Source organism: Cervus elaphus, chromosome 24 (assembly GCF_910594005.1).
Source record: "Cervus elaphus chromosome 24, mCerEla1.1, whole genome shotgun sequence".
Lineage (NCBI taxonomy): Eukaryota > Metazoa > Chordata > Mammalia > Artiodactyla > Cervidae > Cervus > Cervus elaphus.
The window spans coordinates 1,820,489-1,840,009 of record NC_057838.1 but is presented as its reverse complement, the minus strand read 5'-3'; positions in this window follow the sequence as shown (position 1 = coordinate 1,840,009).

Below are 19,521 nucleotides of genomic sequence, written 5' to 3'. Positions count from 1 at the left end.
ATGTATGTGAGAGGGACCCTGAGTTTGCGGCCTCAAGTGGAATGGACACCGCGATGCCCTGACTCGAAATAAGGCCAGATATCCCTGCAGTGACTTGAATGCAAGCTCGTCTTGCATCTCCCAAGACGAAAGGATGTCTGAATCCCCTGTGGAGACCACAGAGAAAGACCTAGTTCACCACCTCATCGCGACAGGAGGCCTCACATCCTTTGAAAATTCCAGAGGTACGCGGAGATCAGTGCCTTCAAAGGAGACGATGCCTGACTCCTCCTGAAACTTGATTGGAGTCCCAGGATTCCTGTGGCACGTGGAAAGGGACTTTGGTCTCCCACCTCAGCAGGAGAGGCGTCCCAATTGCCCTGCCAAGCCTCGAGGAGAATCCCGAGTTGTCCCTCGCAACTAGGCAGGAGTCCTGACGTCGCTGAACAAACACGTGGGTGGAAGGGCCATCCCCGTCGTAAATCGAGAATATACCCCAGGCTCCCGCCGCAACTCGAGAAAAACCATGAGACTTCCCCCGCGCCGCGAGATGAGGCCCGATTCCCCTGCACTGCATGCAGAGCAATTCCGTGTTGCACATCACACATGAAAGGAGCCTTGATTTCCTTGATGGCACTCCAGAGAAACCCCAAGAACACTGTTTCAAGGCTAGAGGGATGCTGAGGTCACTGTAGCAACACGAAAGATCTCCGTGGACCAAAAATCAACTCGAGATGAGAGGTTAGTCCCAGGCTTCGACTCCAGGGGAATACCACCTTACCACAAGCACCTCAAGAGGAGGCTTCTCTCAGCTCTAGGTATGTGAGAGGGACCCTGAGTTTGCGGCCTCAATTGGAATGGACACTGCAATGCCCTGACGCAAAATAAGGCCGGATATCCCTGCAGTGACTTGAATGCAGGCTCGTCTTGCATCTCCCAAGATGAACGGATGTCTGGATCCCCTGTGGAGACCGCAGAGAAGAACTAGTTTCCCACCTCATGGCGACCGGAGGCCTCACATCCTTTGTAAACTCCAGAGGTCCGCGGAGATCAGTTCCTCCAAAGGAGACGATGCCTGACTCCTCGTGAAACTTGATAGGAGTCCCCGGATTCCTGTGGCACGTGGAAAGGGACCCTTGGTCTCCCGCCTCAGCTTGAGAGGCGTCCCAATTGCCCTGCCAAGCCTCGAGGAGAATCCCGAGTTGTCCCTCGCAACTAGGCAGGAGTCTGACGTTGCTGAACAAACACGTGGGTGGAAGGGCCATCCCCGTCGTAACTCGAGAATATACCCCAGGTTACCATCGCAACTCGAGAAAAACCATGAGACTTCCCCCTCGCCGCAAAATGAGGTCCAATACCCTGCACTGCGTGCAGAGCAATTCCGTGTTGCACATCACACATGAAAGGAGCCTTGATTTCCTTGATGGCACTCCAGAGAAACCCCAAGAACACTGTTTCAAGGCTAGAGGGATCCTGAGGTCACTGTAGCAACACGAAAAAGCTTCGTGGACCAAAAATCAACTCGAGATGAGAGGTTAGTCCCTGGCTTCGACTCCAGAGGAATACCACCTTACCACAAGCACCTCAAGAGGAAGTTTCTCTCAGCTCTAGGTATGTGAGAGGGACCCTGAGTTTGCGGCCTCAAGTGGAACGGAGACCGCGATGCCCTGACTCGAAATAAGGCCGGATATCCCTGCAGTGACTTGAATGCAGTCTCGTCTTGCATCTCCCAAGATTAAAGGATGTCTGAATCCCCTGTGGAGACAGCAGAGAAAGAACTAGATCCCCACCTCATGGCGACCGGAGGCCTCACATCCTTTGAAAACTCCAGAGGTACGCGGAGATCAGTGCCTCCAAAGGAGACGATGCCTGACTCCTCGTGAAACTTGATAGGGGTCCCCGGATTCCTGTGGCACGTGGAAAGGGACACTTGGTCTCCCGCCTCAGCTGGAGAGGCGTCCCAATTGCCCTGCCAAGCCTCGAGGAGAATCCCGAGTTGTCCCTCGCAACTAGGCAGGAGTCTGACATCGCTGAACAAACACGTGGGTGGAAGGGCCATCCCCGTCGTAACTCGAGAATATACCCCAGGTTACCATCGCAACACGAGAAAAACCATGAGACTTCCCCCTCGCCGCAAAATGAGGTCCGATACCCTGCACTGCGTACAGAGCAATGCCGTGTTGCCCATAACACATGAAAGGAGCCTTGATTTCCTTGATGGCACTCCAGAGAAACCCCAAGAACACTGTTTCAAGGTTGAGGGATCCTGAGGTCACTGTAGCAACACGAAAGAGCTCCGTGGACCACAATTCAACTCGAGATGAGAGGTTAGTCCCTGGCTTCGACTCCAGAGGAATACCAACTTACTACAAGCACCTCAAGAGGAGGCTTCTCTCAGCTCTAGGTATGTGAGAGGGACCCTGAGTTTGCGGCCTCAAGTGGAATGGACACCGCGATGCCCTGGCTCGAAATAAGGCCGGATATCCCTGCAGTGACTTGAATGCAGGCTCGTCTTGCATCTCCCAAGACGAAAGGATGTCTGAATCCCCTGTGAAGACCAAAGAGAAAGACCTAGTTCCCCACCTCATCGCGACCGGAGGCCTCACATCCTTTGAAAACTCCAGAGGTACGCGGAGATCAGTACCTCCAAAGGAGACGATGCCTGACTCCTCGTGAAACTTGATAGGAGTCCCAGGATTTCTGTGGCACGGGGAAAGGGACCCTTGGTCTGCCGCCTCAGCTGGAGAGGCGTCCCAATTGCCCTGCCAAGCCTCGAGGAGAATCCCGAGTTGTCCCTCGCAAGTAGGCAGGAGTCCTGACGTCGCTGAACAAACACGTGTGTGGAAGGGCCATCCCTTTCGTAACTCGAGAATATACCCCAGGTTCCCGCCGCAACTCGAGAAAAACCATAAGACTTCCCCTCGCCGCGAGATGAGGCCCGATTCCCCTGCACTGCGTGCAGAGCAATTCCGTGTTGCACATCACACATGAAAGGAGCCTTGATTTCCTTGATGGCACTCCAGAAAAACCCCAAGAACACTGTTTCAAGGTTGAGGGATCCTGAGGTCACTGAAGCAACATAAAAGAGTTCCGTGGACCAAAAATCAACTCGAGATGAGAGGTTAGTCCCTGGCTTCGATTCCAGTGATATACCACCTTACCACAAGCACCTCAAGAGGAGGCTTCTCTCAGCTCTAGGTATGTGAGAGGGACCCGAATTTTGCGGCCTAAACTGGAATGGACACTGCGATGCCCTGACGTGAAATAAGGCTGGATATCCCTGCAGTGACTTGAATGCAAGCACATCTTGCATCTCCCAAAATGAACGAATGTCTGAATCCCCTGTGGAGACCACAGAGAAAGACCTAGTTTCCCACCTCACGGCGACCGGAAGCCTCACATCCTTTGAAAACTCCAGAGGTACGCGGAGATCAGTGCCTCCAAAGGAGACGATGCCTGACTCCTCGTGAAACATGATAGGAGTCCCAGGATTCCTGTGGCACGTGGAAAGGGACCCTTGGTCTCCCGCCTCAGCTGGAGAGGCGTCCCAATTGCCCTGCCAAGCCTCGAGGAGAATCCCGAGTTGTCCCTCGCAACTAGGCAGGAGTCCTGACGTCGCTGAACAAACACGTGTGTGGAAGGGCCATCCCCGTCCTAACTCGAGAATGTACCCCAGGTTCCCGCCGCAACTCGAGAAAAACCATGAGATTTCCCCCTCGCCGCGAGATGAGGCCTGATTCTCCTGCACTGCGTGAAGAGCAATTCCGTGTTGCACATCACACATGAAAGGAGCCTTGATTTCCTTGATGGCACTCCAGAGAAACCCCCAGAACACTGTTTCAAGGCTAGAGGGATCCTGAGGTCCCTGTAGCAACACGAAAGAACTCCGTGGACCAAAAATCAACTCGAGATGAGAGGTTAGTCCCAGGCTTCGACTCCAGGGGAATACCACCTTACCACAAGCACCTCAAGAGGAGGCTTCTCTCAGCTCTAGGTATGTGAGAGGGACCCTGAGTTTGCGGCCTCAAGTGGAATGGACACCGCGATGCCCTGACGCGAAATAAGGCCGGATATCCCTGCAGTGACTTGAATGCAGGCTCGTCTTGCATCTCCCAAGACGAAAGGATGTCTGAATCCCCTGTAGAGACCACAGAGAATGACCTAGTTCCCCACCTCATCGCGACCGGAGGCCTCACATCCTTTGAAAACTCCAGAGGTACGCGGAGATCAGTGCCTCCAAAGGAGACGATGCCTTACTCCTCGTGAAACTTGATAGGAGTCCCAGGATTCCTGTGGCACGTGGAAAGGGACCCTTGGTCTCCCGCCTCAGCTAGATAGGCGTCCCAATTGCCCTGCAAAGCCTCGAGGAGAATCCCGAGTTGTCCCTCGCAACTAGGCAGGAGTCCTGCCGTCGCTGAACTAACACGTGTGTGGAAGGGCCATCCCCGTTGTAACTCGAGAATATACCCCAGGTTCCCGCCGCAACTCGAGAAAAACCATGAGACTTCCCCCTCGCCGCGAGATGAGGCCCGATTCCCCTGCACTGTGTGCAGAGCAATTCTGTGTTGCACATTACACATGAAAGGAGCCTTGATTTCCTTGATCACACTCCAGAGAAACCCCAAGAACACTGTTTCAAGGTTGAAGGATCCTGAGGTCACTGTAGCAACACGAAAGAGCTCCGTGGACTATGAATCAACTCGAGATGAGAGGTTAGTCCCTGGCTTCGACTCCAGAGGAATACCACCTTACCACAAGCACCTCAAGAGGAGGCTTCTCTCAGCTCTAGGTATGTGAGAGGGACCCTGATTTTGCGGCCTCAAGTGGAATGGAGACCGCGATGCCCTGACTCGAAATAAGGCCGGATATCCCTGCAGTGACTTGAATGCAGGCTCGTCTTGCATCTCCCAAGACGAAAGGATGTCTGAATCCCCTGTGGAGACCACAGAGAAAGACCTAGTTCCCCACCTCATCGCGACCGGAGGCCTCACATCCTTTGAAAACTCCAGAGGTATGCGGAGATCAGTGCCTCTAAAGGAGACGATGCCTGACTCCTCGTGAAACTTGATAGGCGTCCCAGGATTCCTGTGGCACGTGGAAAGGGACCCTTGGTCTCCCGCCTCAGCTGGAGAGGCGTTCCAATTGCCCTGCCAAGCCTCGAGGAGAATCCCGAGTTGTCCCTCGCAAATAGGCAGGAGTCTGACTTCGCTGAACAAACACGTCGGTGGAAGGGCCATCCCCGGCGTAACTCCAGAATATACCCCAGGTTCCAATCGCAACACGAGAAAAACCATTAGACTTCCCCCTCGCAGCAAAATGAGGCCCGATACCCTGCACTGCGTGCAGAGCAATTCCGTGTTGCACATCACACATGAAAGGAGCCTTGATTTCCTTGATGGCACTCCAGAGAAACCCCAAGAACACTGTTTCAAGTCTAGAGGGATCCTGAGGTCACTGTAGCAACACGAAAGAGCTCCGTGGACCAAAAATCAACTCGAGATGAGAGCTTAGTCCCTGGCTTCGAATCCAGAGGAATACCACCTTACCACAAGCACCTCAACAGGAGGCTTCTCTCAGCTCTAGCTATGTGAGAGGGACCCTGAGTTTGCGGCCTCAAGTGGAATGGACAACGCGATGCCCTGACTCGAAATAAGGCCGGATATCCCAGCAGTGACTAGAATGCAGGCTCGTCTTGCATCTCCCAAGACGAAAGGATGTCTGAATCCCCTGAGGAGACCACAGAGAAAGACCTATTTCCCTACCTCATCGCGACCGGAGGCCTCACATCCTTTGAAAACTCCAGAGGTACGCGGAGATCAGTGCCTCCAAAGGAGACGATGCCTGACTCCTCGTGAAACTTGATAGGAGTCCCAGGATTCCTGTGGCACGTGGAAAGGGACACTTGGTCTCCCGCCTCAGCTGGAGAGGCATCCCAATTGCCCTGCCAAGCCTCGAGGAGAATCCCGAGTTGTCCCTCGCAACTAGGCAGGAGTTTGACGTCGATGAACAAACACGTGGGTGGAAGGGCCATCCCCGTCGTAACTCGAGAATATACCCCAGGTTACCATCGCAACTCGAGAAAAAGCATTAGACTTCCCCCTCGCCGCAAAATGAGGTCCGATACCCTGCACTGCGTGCAGAGAAATTCCGTGTTGCACATCACACATGAAAGGAGCCTTGATTTCCTTGATGGCACTCCAGAGAAACCCCAAGGACACTGTTTCAAGGCAAGAGGGACCCTGAGGTCACTGTAGCCACACGAAAGAGCTCCGTGGACCAAAAATCAACTCGAGATGAGAGGTTAGTACCTGGCTTCGACTCCAGAGGAATACCACCTTACCACAAGCACCTCAAGAGGAGGCTTCTCTCAGCTTTAGGTATGTGAGAGGGACCCTGAGTTTGCGGCCTCAAGTGGAATGGACACCGCGATGCCCTGACTCGATATAAGGCCGGATATCCCTACAGTGACTTGAATGCAGGCTCGTCTTGCATTTCCCAAGACGAAAGGATGTCTGAATCCCCTGTGGAGACCACAAAGAAAGACCTAGTTCCCCACCTCATCGCGACCGGAGGCCTCACATCCTTTGAAAACTCCAGAGGTACGCGGAGATCAGTGCCTCCAAAGGAGACGATGCCTGACTCCTCGTGAAACTTGATAGGAGACCCAGGATTCCTGTGGCACGAGGAAAGGGACACTTGGTCTCCCGCCTCAGCTGGAGAGGCGTCCCAATTGCCCTGCCAAGCCTCGAGGAGAATCCCGAGTTGTCCCTCGCAACTAGGCAGGAGTCCTGACGTCGCTGAATAAACACGTGGGTGGAAGGGCCATCCCCGTCGTAACTCGAGAATATACCCCAGGTTCCCGCCGCAACTCGAGAAAAACCATGAGACTTCCCCCTCGCCGCGAGATGAGGCCCGATTCCCCTGCACTGCGTGCAGAGCAATTCCGTGTTGCACATCACACATGAAAGGAGCCTTGATTTCCTTGATGGCACTCCAGAGAAACCCCAAGAACACTGTTTCAAGGCTAGAGGGATCCTGAGGTCACTCTAGCAACACGAAAGAGCTCCGTGGACCAAAAATCAACTCGAGATGAGAGGTTAGTCCCTGGCTTCAACTCCAGAGGAATACCACCTTACCACAAGCACCTCAAGAGGAGGCTTCTCTCAGCTCTAGGTATGTGAGAGGAACCCTGAGTTTGCGGCCTCAAGTGGAATGGAGACCGCGATGCCCTGACTCGAAATAAGGCCGGATATCCCTGCCATGACTTGAATGCAGGCTCGTATTGCATCTCCCAAGACGAAAGGATGTCTGAATCCCCTGCGGAGACCACAGAGAAAGACCTAGTTCACCACCTCATCGCTACCGGAGGCCTCACATCCTCTGAAAACTCCAGATGTACGCGGAGATCAGTGCCTCCAAAGGAGACGATGCCTGACTCCTCGTGAAACTTGATAGGAGTCCCAGGATTCCTGTGGCACGTGGAAAGTGACCCTTGGTCTCCCAGCTCAGCTTGAGAGGCGTCCCAATTGCCCTGCCAAGCCTCGAGGAGAATCCCGAGTTGTCCCTCGCAACTAGACAGGAGTCCTGACATCGCTGAACAAACACGTGGGTGGAAGGGCCATCCCCGTCGTAACTCGAGAATATACCCCAGGTTCCCGCGGCAACTCGAGAAAAACCATGAGACTTCCCCCTCGCCGCGAGATGAGGCCCGATTCCCCTGCACTGCGTGCAGAGCAATTCCGTGTGGCACATCACACATGAAAGGAGCCTTGATTTCCTTGATGGCACTCCAGAGAAACCCCAAGAACCCTGTTTCAAGGCTAGAGGGATCCGGAGGTCACTGTAGCAACACGAAAGAGCTCCGTGGACCAAAAATCAACTCGAGATGAGAGGTTAGTCCCTGGCTTCGACTCCAGAGGAATACCACCTTACCACAAGCACCTCAAGAGGAGGCTTCTCTCAGCTCTAGGTATGTGAGAGGGACCCTGAGTTTGCAGACTCAAGTGGAATGGTCACCGCGATGCCCTGACTCGAAATAAGGCCGGATATCCCTGCAGGGACTTGAATGCAGGCTCGTCTTGCATCTCCCAAGATGAAAGGATGTCTGAATCCCCTGTGCAGACCACAGAGAAAGACCTAGTTCCCCACCTCATCGCGACCGGAGGCCTCACATCCTTTGAAAACTCCAGAGGTACGCGGAGATCAGTGCCTCCAAAGGAGACGATGCCTGACTCCTCGTGAAACTTGATAGGAGTCCCAGGATTCCTGTGGCACGTGGAAAGGGACACTTGGTCTCCCGCCTCAGCTGGAGAGGCGTCCCAATTGCCCTGCCAAGCCTCGAGGAGAATCCCGAGTTGTCCCTCGCAACTAGGCAGGAGTCCTGACGTCGCTGAACAAACACGTGGGTGGAAGGGCCATCCCCGTCGTAACTCGAGAATATACCACAGGTTCCCGCCGCAACTCGAGAAAAACCATGAGACTTCCCCCTCGCCGCGAGATGAGGCCCGATTCCCCTGCACTGCGTGCAGAGCAATTCCGTGATGCACATCACACATGAAAGGAGCCTTGATTTCCTTGATGGCACTCCAGAGAAACCCCAAGAACACTGTTTCAAGGCTAGAGGGATCCTGAGGTCACTGTAGCAACACGAAAGAGCTCCGTGGACCAAAAATCAACTCGAGATGAGAGGTTAGTCCCTGGCTTCGACTCCAGAGGAATACCACCTTACCAAAAGCACCTCAAGAGGAGGCTTCTCTCAGCTCTAGGTATGTGAGAGGGACCCTGAGTTTGCGGCCTCAAGTGGAATGGACACCGCGATGCCCTGGCTCGAAATAAGGCCGGATATCCCTGCAGTGACTTGAATGCAGGCTCGTCGTGCATCTCCCAAGACGAAAGGATGTCTGAATCCCCAGTGGAGACCACAGAGAAAGACCTAGTTCCCCACCTCATTGTGACCGGAGGCCTCACATCTTTAGAAAACTCCAGAGGTACGCGGAGATCAGTGCCTCCAAAGGAGACGATGCCTGACTCCTCGTGAAACTTGATAGGAGTCCCAGGATTCCTGTGGCACGTGGAAAGGGACCCTTGGTTTCCCGCCTCAGCTGGAGAGGCGTCCCAATTGACCTGCCAAGCCTCGAGGAGAATCCCGAGTTGTCCCTCGCAACTAGGCAGGAGTCCTGACGTCGCTGAACAAACACATGGGTGGAAGGGCCATCCCCGTCGTAACTCGAGAATATACCACAGGTTCCCGCCGCAACTCGAGAAAAACCATGAGACTTCCCCCTCGCCGCGAGATGAGGCCCGATTCCCCTGCACTGCGTGCAGAGCAATTCCGTGTTGCACATCACACATGAAAGGAGCCTTGATTTCCTTGATGGCACTCTAGAGAAACCCCAAGAACACTGTTTCAAGGCTAGAGGGATCCTGAGGTCACTGTAGCAACATGAAAGAGCTCCGTGGACCAAAAATCAACTCGAGATGAGAGGTTAGTCCCTGGCTTCGACTCCAGAGGAATACCACCTTACCACAAGCACCTCAAGAGGAGGCTTCTCTCAGCTCTAGGTATGTGAGAGGGACCCTGAGTTTGCAGACTCAAGTGGAATGGTCACCGCGATGCCCTGACTCGAAATAAGGCCGGATATCCCTGCAGTGACTTGAATGCAAGCTCGTCTTGCATCTCCCAAGATGAAAGGATGTCTGAATCACCTGTGTAGACCACAGAGAAAGACCTAGTTCCCCACCTCATCGCGACCGGAGGCCTCACATCCTTTGAAAACTCCAGAGGGACGCGGAGATCAGTGCCTCCAAAGGAGACGATGCCTGACTCCTCGTGAAACTTGATAGGAGACCCAGGATTCCTGTGGCACGTGGAAAGGGACACTTGGTCTCCCGCCTCAGCTGGAGAGGTGTCCCAATTGCCCTGCCAAGCCTCGAGGAGAATCCCGAGTAGTCCCTCGCAACTAGGCAGAAGTCCTGACGTCGCTGAACAAACACGTGGGTGGAAGGGCCATCCCCGTCGTAACTCGAGAATATACCCCAGGTTCCCACCGCAACTCGAGAAAAACCATGAGACTTCCCCTTCGCTGCGAGATGAGGCCCGATTCCCCTGCACTGCGTGCAGAGCAATTCCGTGTTGCACATCACACATGAAAGGAGCCTTGATTTCCTTGATGGCACTCCAGAGAAACCCCAAGAACACTGTTTCAAGGCTAGAGGGATCCTGAGGTCACTGTAGCAACAGGAAAGAGCTCCGTGGACCAAAAATCAACTCGAGATGAGAGGTTAGTCCCTGGCTTCGACTCCAGAGGAATACCACCTTACCACAAGCACCTCAAGAGGAGGCTTCTATCAGCTTGAGGTATGTGAGAGGGACCCTGAGTTTGCGGCCTCAAGTGGAATGGACAACGCGATGCCCTGACTCGAAATAAGGCCGGATATCCCAGCAGTGACTAGAATGCAGGCTCGTCTTGCATCTCCCAAGACGAAAGGATGTCTGAATCCCCTGAGGAGACCACAGAGAAAGACCTATTTCCCTACCTCATCGCGACCGGAGGCCTCACATCCTTTGAAAACTCCAGAGGTACGCGGAGATCAGTGCCTCCAAAGGAGACGATGCCTGACTCCTCGTGAAACTTGATAGGAGTCCCAGGATTCCTGTGGCACGTGGAAAGGGACACTTGGTCTCCCGCCTCAGCTGGAGAGGCATCCCAATTGCCCTGCCAAGCCTCGAGGAGAATCCCGAGTTGTCCCTCGCAACTAGGCAGGAGTTTGACGTCGATGAACAAACACGTGGGTGGAAGGGCCATCCCCGTCGTAACTCGAGAATATACCCCAGGTTACCATCGCAACTCGAGAAAAAGCATTAGACTTCCCCCTCGCCGCAAAATGAGGTCCGATACCCTGCACTGCGTGCAGAGAAATTCCGTGTTGCACATCACACATGAAAGGAGCCTTGATTTCCTTGATGGCACTCCAGAGAAACCCCAAGGACACTGTTTCAAGGCAAGAGGGACCCTGAGGTCACTGTAGCCACACGAAAGAGCTCCGTGGACCAAAAATCAACTCGAGATGAGAGGTTAGTACCTGGCTTCGACTCCAGAGGAATACCACCTTACCACAAGCACCTCAAGAGGAGGCTTCTCTCAGCTTTAGGTATGTGAGAGGGACCCTGAGTTTGCGGCCTCAAGTGGAATGGACACCGCGATGCCCTGACTCGATATAAGGCCGGATATCCCTACAGTGACTTGAATGCAGGCTCGTCTTGCATTTCCCAAGACGAAAGGATGTCTGAATCCCCTGTGGAGACCACAAAGAAAGACCTAGTTCCCCACCTCATCGCGACCGGAGGCCTCACATCCTTTGAAAACTCCAGAGGTACGCGGAGATCAGTGCCTCCAAAGGAGACGATGCCTGACTCCTCGTGAAACTTGATAGGAGACCCAGGATTCCTGTGGCACGAGGAAAGGGACACTTGGTCTCCCGCCTCAGCTGGAGAGGCGTCCCAATTGCCCTGCCAAGCCTCGAGGAGAATCCCGAGTTGTCCCTCGCAACTAGGCAGGAGTCCTGACGTCGCTGAATAAACACGTGGGTGGAAGGGCCATCCCCGTCGTAACTCGAGAATATACCCCAGGTTCCCGCCGCAACTCGAGAAAAACCATGAGACTTCCCCCTCGCCGCGAGATGAGGCCCGATTCCCCTGCACTGCGTGCAGAGCAATTCCGTGTTGCACATCACACATGAAAGGAGCCTTGATTTCCTTGATGGCACTCCAGAGAAACCCCAAGAACACTGTTTCAAGGCTAGAGGGATCCTGAGGTCACTCTAGCAACACGAAAGAGCTCCGTGGACCAAAAATCAACTCGAGATGAGAGGTTAGTCCCTGGCTTCAACTCCAGAGGAATACCACCTTACCACAAGCACCTCAAGAGGAGGCTTCTCTCAGCTCTAGGTATGTGAGAGGAACCCTGAGTTTGCGGCCTCAAGTGGAATGGAGACCGCGATGCCCTGACTCGAAATAAGGCCGGATATCCCTGCCATGACTTGAATGCAGGCTCGTATTGCATCTCCCAAGACGAAAGGATGTCTGAATCCCCTGCGGAGACCACAGAGAAAGACCTAGTTCACCACCTCATCGCTACCGGAGGCCTCACATCCTCTGAAAACTCCAGATGTACGCGGAGATCAGTGCCTCCAAAGGAGACGATGCCTGACTCCTCGTGAAACTTGATAGGAGTCCCAGGATTCCTGTGGCACGTGGAAAGTGACCCTTGGTCTCCCAGCTCAGCTTGAGAGGCGTCCCAATTGCCCTGCCAAGCCTCGAGGAGAATCCCGAGTTGTCCCTCGCAACTAGACAGGAGTCCTGACATCGCTGAACAAACACGTGGGTGGAAGGGCCATCCCCGTCGTAACTCGAGAATATACCCCAGGTTCCCGCGGCAACTCGAGAAAAACCATGAGACTTCCCCCTCGCCGCGAGATGAGGCCCGATTCCCCTGCACTGCGTGCAGAGCAATTCCGTGTGGCACATCACACATGAAAGGAGCCTTGATTTCCTTGATGGCACTCCAGAGAAACCCCAAGAACCCTGTTTCAAGGCTAGAGGGATCCGGAGGTCACTGTAGCAACACGAAAGAGCTCCGTGGACCAAAAATCAACTCGAGATGAGAGGTTAGTCCCTGGCTTCGACTCCAGAGGAATACCACCTTACCACAAGCACCTCAAGAGGAGGCTTCTCTCAGCTCTAGGTATGTGAGAGGGACCCTGAGTTTGCAGACTCAAGTGGAATGGTCACCGCGATGCCCTGACTCGAAATAAGGCCGGATATCCCTGCAGGGACTTGAATGCAGGCTCGTCTTGCATCTCCCAAGATGAAAGGATGTCTGAATCCCCTGTGCAGACCACAGAGAAAGACCTAGTTCCCCACCTCATCGCGACCGGAGGCCTCACATCCTTTGAAAACTCCAGAGGTACGCGGAGATCAGTGCCTCCAAAGGAGACGATGCCTGACTCCTCGTGAAACTTGATAGGAGTCCCAGGATTCCTGTGGCACGTGGAAAGGGACACTTGGTCTCCCGCCTCAGCTGGAGAGGCGTCCCAATTGCCCTGCCAAGCCTCGAGGAGAATCCCGAGTTGTCCCTCGCAACTAGGCAGGAGTCCTGACGTCGCTGAACAAACACGTGGGTGGAAGGGCCATCCCCGTCGTAACTCGAGAATATACCACAGGTTCCCGCCGCAACTCGAGAAAAACCATGAGACTTCCCCCTCGCCGCGAGATGAGGCCCGATTCCCCTGCACTGCGTGCAGAGCAATTCCGTGATGCACATCACACATGAAAGGAGCCTTGATTTCCTTGATGGCACTCCAGAGAAACCCCAAGAACACTGTTTCAAGGCTAGAGGGATCCTGAGGTCACTGTAGCAACACGAAAGAGCTCCGTGGACCAAAAATCAACTCGAGATGAGAGGTTAGTCCCTGGCTTCGACTCCAGAGGAATACCACCTTACCAAAAGCACCTCAAGAGGAGGCTTCTCTCAGCTCTAGGTATGTGAGAGGGACCCTGAGTTTGCGGCCTCAAGTGGAATGGACACCACGATGCCCTGGCTCGAAATAAGGCCGGATATCCCTGCAGTGACTTGAATGCAGGCTCGTCGTGCATCTCCCAAGACGAAAGGATGTCTGAATCCCCAGTGGAGACCACAGAGAAAGACCTAGTTCCCCACCTCATTGTGACCGGAGGCCTCACATCTTTAGAAAACTCCAGAGGTACGCGGAGATCAGTGCCTCCAAAGGAGACGATGCCTGACTCCTCGTGAAACTTGATAGGAGTCCCAGGATTCCTGTGGCACGTGGAAAGGGACCCTTGGTTTCCCGCCTCAGCTGGAGAGGCGTCCCAATTGACCTGCCAAGCCTCGAGGAGAATCCCGAGTTGTCCCTCGCAACTAGGCAGGAGTCCTGACGTCGCTGAACAAACACATGGGTGGAAGGGCCATCCCCGTCGTAACTCGAGAATATACCACAGGTTCCCGCCGCAACTCGAGAAAAACCATGAGACTTCCCCCTCGCCGCGAGATGAGGCCCGATTCCCCTGCACTGCGTGCAGAGCAATTCCGTGTTGCACATCACACATGAAAGGAGCCTTGATTTCCTTGATGGCACTCTAGAGAAACCCCAAGAACACTGTTTCAAGGCTAGAGGGATCCTGAGGTCACTGTAGCAACATGAAAGAGCTCCGTGGACCAAAAATCAACTCGAGATGAGAGGTTAGTCCCTGGCTTCGACTCCAGAGGAATACCACCTTACCACAAGCACCTCAAGAGGAGGCTTCTCTCAGCTCTAGGTATGTGAGAGGGACCCTGAGTTTGCAGACTCAAGTGGAATGGTCACCGCGATGCCCTGACTCGAAATAAGGCCGGATATCCCTGCAGTGACTTGAATGCAAGCTCGTCTTGCATCTCCCAAGATGAAAGGATGTCTGAATCACCTGTGTAGACCACAGAGAAAGACCTAGTTCCCCACCTCATCGCGACCGGAGGCCTCACATCCTTTGAAAACTCCAGAGGGACGCGGAGATCAGTGCCTCCAAAGGAGACGATGCCTGACTCCTCGTGAAACTTGATAGGAGACCCAGGATTCCTGTGGCACGTGGAAAGGGACACTTGGTCTCCCGCCTCAGCTGGAGAGGTGTCCCAATTGCCCTGCCAAGCCTCGAGGAGAATCCCGAGTAGTCCCTCGCAACTAGGCAGAAGTCCTGACGTCGCTGAACAAACACGTGGGTGAAAGGGCCATCCCCGTCGTAACTCGAGAATATACCCCAGGTTCCCACCGCAACTCGAGAAAAACCATGAGACTTCCCCTTCGCTGCGAGATGAGGCCCGATTCCCCTGCACTGCGTGCAGAGCAATTCCGTGTTGCACATCACACATGAAAGGAGCCTTGATTTCCTTGATGGCACTCCAGAGAAACCCCAAGAACACTGTTTCAAGGCTAGAGGGATCCTGAGGTCACTGTAGCAACAGGAAAGAGCTCCGTGGACCAAAAATCAACTCGAGATGAGAGGTTAGTCCCTGGCTTCGACTCCAGAGGAATACCACCTTACCACAAGCACCTCAAGAGGAGGCTTCTATCAGCTTGAGGTATGTGAGAGGGACCCTGAGTTTGCGGCCTCAAGTGGAATGGACACCGCGATGCCCTGGCTTGAAATAAGGCCGGATATCCCTGCAGTGACTTGAATGCAGGCTCGTCTTGCATCTCCCAAGACGAAAGGATGTCTGAATCCCCTGTGGAGACCACAGAGAAAGACCTAGTTCCCCACCTCATCGCGACCGGAGGCCTCACATCCTCTGAAAACTCCAGAGGTACGCGGAGATCAGTGCCTCCAAAGGAGACGATGCCTGACTCCTCGTGAAACTTGATAGGAGCCCAGGATTCCTGTGGCACGTGGAAAGGGACCCTTGGTCTCCCGCCTCAGCTGGAGAGGCGTCCCAATTGCCCTGCCAAGCCTCGAGGAGAATCCCGAGTTGTCCCTCGCAACTAGGCAGGAGTCCTGACGTCGCTGAACAAACACGTGGGTGGAAGGGCCATTCCCGTCGTAACTCGAGAATATACCCCAGGTTCCCGCCGCAACTCGAGAAAAACCATGAGACTTCCCCCTCGCCGCGAGATGAGGCCCGATTCCCCTGCACTGCGTGCAGAGCAATTCCGTGTTGCACATCAGACATGAAAGGAGCCTTGATTTCCTTGATGGCACTCCAGAGAAACCCCAAGAACACTGTTTCAAGGCTAAAGGGATCCTGAGGCCACTGTAGCAACACGAAAGAGCTCCGTGGACCAAAAATCAACTCGAGATGAGAGGTTAGTCCCTGGCTTCGACTCCAGAGGAATACCACCTTACCACAAGCACCTCAAGAGGAGGCTTCTCTCAGCTCTAGGTATGTGAGAGGGACCCTGAGTTTGCGGTCTCAAGTGGAATGGACACCGCGATGCCCTGGCTCGAAATAAGGCCGGATATCCCTGCAGTGACTTGAATGCAGGCTCGTCTTGCATCTCCCAAGACGAAAGGATGTCTGAATCCCCTGAGGAGACCACAGAGAAAGGTGTAGTTCCCCACCTCATCGCGACCGGAGGCCTCACATCCTTTGAAAACTCCAGAGGTACGCGGAGATCAGTGCCTCCAAAGGAGACGATGCCTGACTCCTCGTGAAACTTGATAGGAGTCCCAGGATTCCTGTGGCACATGGAAAGGGACAGTTGGTCTCCCGCCTCAGCTGGAGAGGCGTCCCAATTGCCCTGCCAAGCCTCGAGGAGAATCCCGAGTTGTTCCTCGCAGCTAGGCAGGAGTCCTGACGTCGCTGAACAAACATGTGGGTGGAAGGGCCATTCCAGTCGTAACTCGAGAATATACCCAAGGTTCCCGCCGCAACTCGAGAAAAACCATGAGACTTCCCCCTCGCCGCGAGATGAGGCCCGATTCCCTGGCACTGCGTACAGAGCAATTCCGTGTTGCACATCACACATGAAAGGAGCCTTGATTTCCTTGGTGGCACTCCAGAGAAAACCCAAGAACACTGTTTCAAGGCTAGAGGGATCCTGAGGTCACTCTAGCAACACGAAAGAGCTCCGTGGACCAAAAATCAACCCGAGATGAGAGGTTAGTCCCTGGCTTCGACACCAGAGGAATACCACCTTACCACAAGCACCTCAAGAGGAGGCTTCTCTCAGCTCTAGGTATGTGAGAGGGACCCTGAGTTTGCGACCTCAAGTGGAATGGACATCGCGATGCCCTGACTCGAAATAAGGCCGGATATCCCTGCAATGACTTGAATGCAGGCTCGTCTTGCATCTCCCAAGATGAAAGGATGTCTGAATCCCCTGTGCAGACCACAGAGAAAGACCTAGTTCCCCACCTCATCGCGACCGGAGGCCTCACATCCTTTGAAAACTCCAGAGGGACGCGGAGATCAGTGCCTCCAAAGGAGACGATGCCTGACTCCTCGTGAAACTTGATAGGAGACCCAGGATTCCTGTGGCACGTGGAAAGGGACACTTGGTCTCCCGCCTCAGCTGGAGAGGCGTCCCAATTGCCCTGCCAAGCCTCGAGGAGAATCCCGAGTTGTCCCTCGCAACTAGGCAGGAGTCCTGACGTCGCTGAACAAACATGTGGGTGGAAAGGCCATCCCCGTCGTAACTCGAGAATATACCCCAGGTTCCCGCCGCAACTCGAGAAAAACCATGAGACTTCCCCTTCGCCGCGAGATGAGGCCCGATTCCCCTGCACTGCGTGCAGAGCAATTCCGTGTTGCACATCACACATGAAAGGAGCCTTGATTTCCTTGATGGCACTCCAGAGAAACCCCAAGAACACTGTTTCAAGGCTAGAGGGATCCTGAGGTCACTGTAGCAACACGAAAGTGCTCCGTGGACCAAAAATCAACTCGAGATGAGAGGTTAGTCCCTGGCTTCGACTCCAGAGGAATACCACCTTACCACAAGCACCTCAAGAGGAGGCTTCTCTCAGCTCTAGGTATGTGAGAGGGACCCTGAGTTTGCGGCCTCAAGTGGAATGAAGACCGCGATGCCCTGACTCGAAATAAGGCCGGATATCCCTGCAGTGACTTGAATGCAGGCTCGTCTTGCATTTCCCAAGACGAAAGGATGTCTGAATCCCCTGTGGAGACCACAAAGAAAGACCTAGTTCCCCACCTCATCGCGACCGGAGGCCTCACATCCTTTGAAAACTCCAGAGGTACGCGGAGATCAGTGCCTCCAAAGGAGACGATGCCTGACTCCTCGTGAAACTTGATAGGAGTCCCAGGATTCCTGTGGCACGAGGAAAGGGACACTTGGTCTCCCGCCTCAGCTGGAGAGGCGTCCCAATTGCCCTGCCAAGCCTCGAGGAGAATCCCGAGTTGTCCCTCGCAACTAGGCAGGAGTCCTGACGTCGCTGAATAAACACGTGGGTGGAAGGGCCATCCCCGTCGTAACTCGAGAATATACCCCAGGTTCCCGCCGCAACTCGAGAAAAACCATGAGACTTCCCCCTCGCCGCGAGATGAGGCCCGATTCCCCTGCACTGCGTGCAGAGCAATTCCGTGTTGCACATCACACATGAAAGGAGCCTTGATTTCCTTGATGGCACTCCAGAGAAACCCCAAGAACACTGTTTCAAGGCTAGAGGGATCCTGAGGTCACTCTAGCAACACGAAAGAGCTCCGTGGACCAAAAATCAACTCGAGATGAGAGGTTAGTCCCTGGCTTCAACTCCAGAGGAATACCACCTTACCACAAGCACCTCAAGAGGAGGCTTCTCTCAGCTCTAGGTATGTGAGAGGAACCCTGAGTTTGCGGCCTCAAGTGGAATGGAGACCGCGATGCCCTGACTCGAAATAAGGCCGGATATCCCTGCCATGACTTGAATGCAGGCTCGTATTGCATCTCCCAAGACGAAAGGATGTCTGAATCCCCTGCGGAGACCACAGAGAAAGACCTAGTTCACCACCTCATCGCTACCGGAGGCCTCACATCCTCTGAAAACTCCAGATGTACGCGGAGATCAGTGCCTCCAAAGGAGACGATGCCTGACTCCTCGTGAAACTTGATAGGAGTCCCAGGATTCCTGTGGCACGTGGAAAGTGACCCTTGGTCTCCCAGCTCAGCTTGAGAGGCGTCCCAATTGCCCTGCCAAGCCTCGAGGAGAATCCCGAGTTGTCCCTCGCAACTAGACAGGAGTCCTGACATCGCTGAACAAACACGTGGGTGGAAGGGCCATCCCCGTCGTAACTCGAGAATATACCCCAGGTTCCCGCCGCAACTCGAGAAAAACCATGAGACTTCCCCCTCGCCGCGAGATGAGGCCCGATTCCCCTGCACTGCGTGCAGAGCAATTCCGTGTGGCACATCACACATGAAAGGAGCCTTGATTTCCTTGATGGCACTCCAGAGAAACCCCAAGAACCCTGTTTCAAGGCTAGAGGGATCCGGAGGTCACTGTAGCAACACGAAAGAGCTCCGTGGACCAAAAATCAACTCGAGATGAGAGGTTAGTCCCTGGCTTCGACTCCAGAGGAATACCACCTTACCACAAGCACCTCAAGAGGAGGCTTCTCTCAGCTCTAGGTATGTGAGAGGGACCCTGAGTTTGCAGACTCAAGTGGAATGGTCACCGCGATGCCCTGACTCGAAATAAGGCCGGATATCCCTGCAGGGACTTGAATGCAGGCTCGTCTTGCATCTCCCAAGATGAAAGGATGTCTGAATCCCCTGTGCAGACCACAGAGAAAGACCTAGTTCCCCACCTCATCGCGACCGGAGGCCTCACATCCTTTGAAAACTCCAGAGGTACGCGGAGATCAGTGCCTCCAAAGGAGACGATGCCTGACTCCTCGTGAAACTTGATAGGAGTCCCAGGATTCCTGTGGCACGTGGAAAGGGACACTTGGTCTCCCGCCTCAGCTGGAGAGGCGTCCCAATTGCCCTGCCAAGCCTCGAGGAGAATCCCGAGTTGTCCCTCGCAACTAGGCAGGAGTCCTGACGTCGCTGAACAAACAC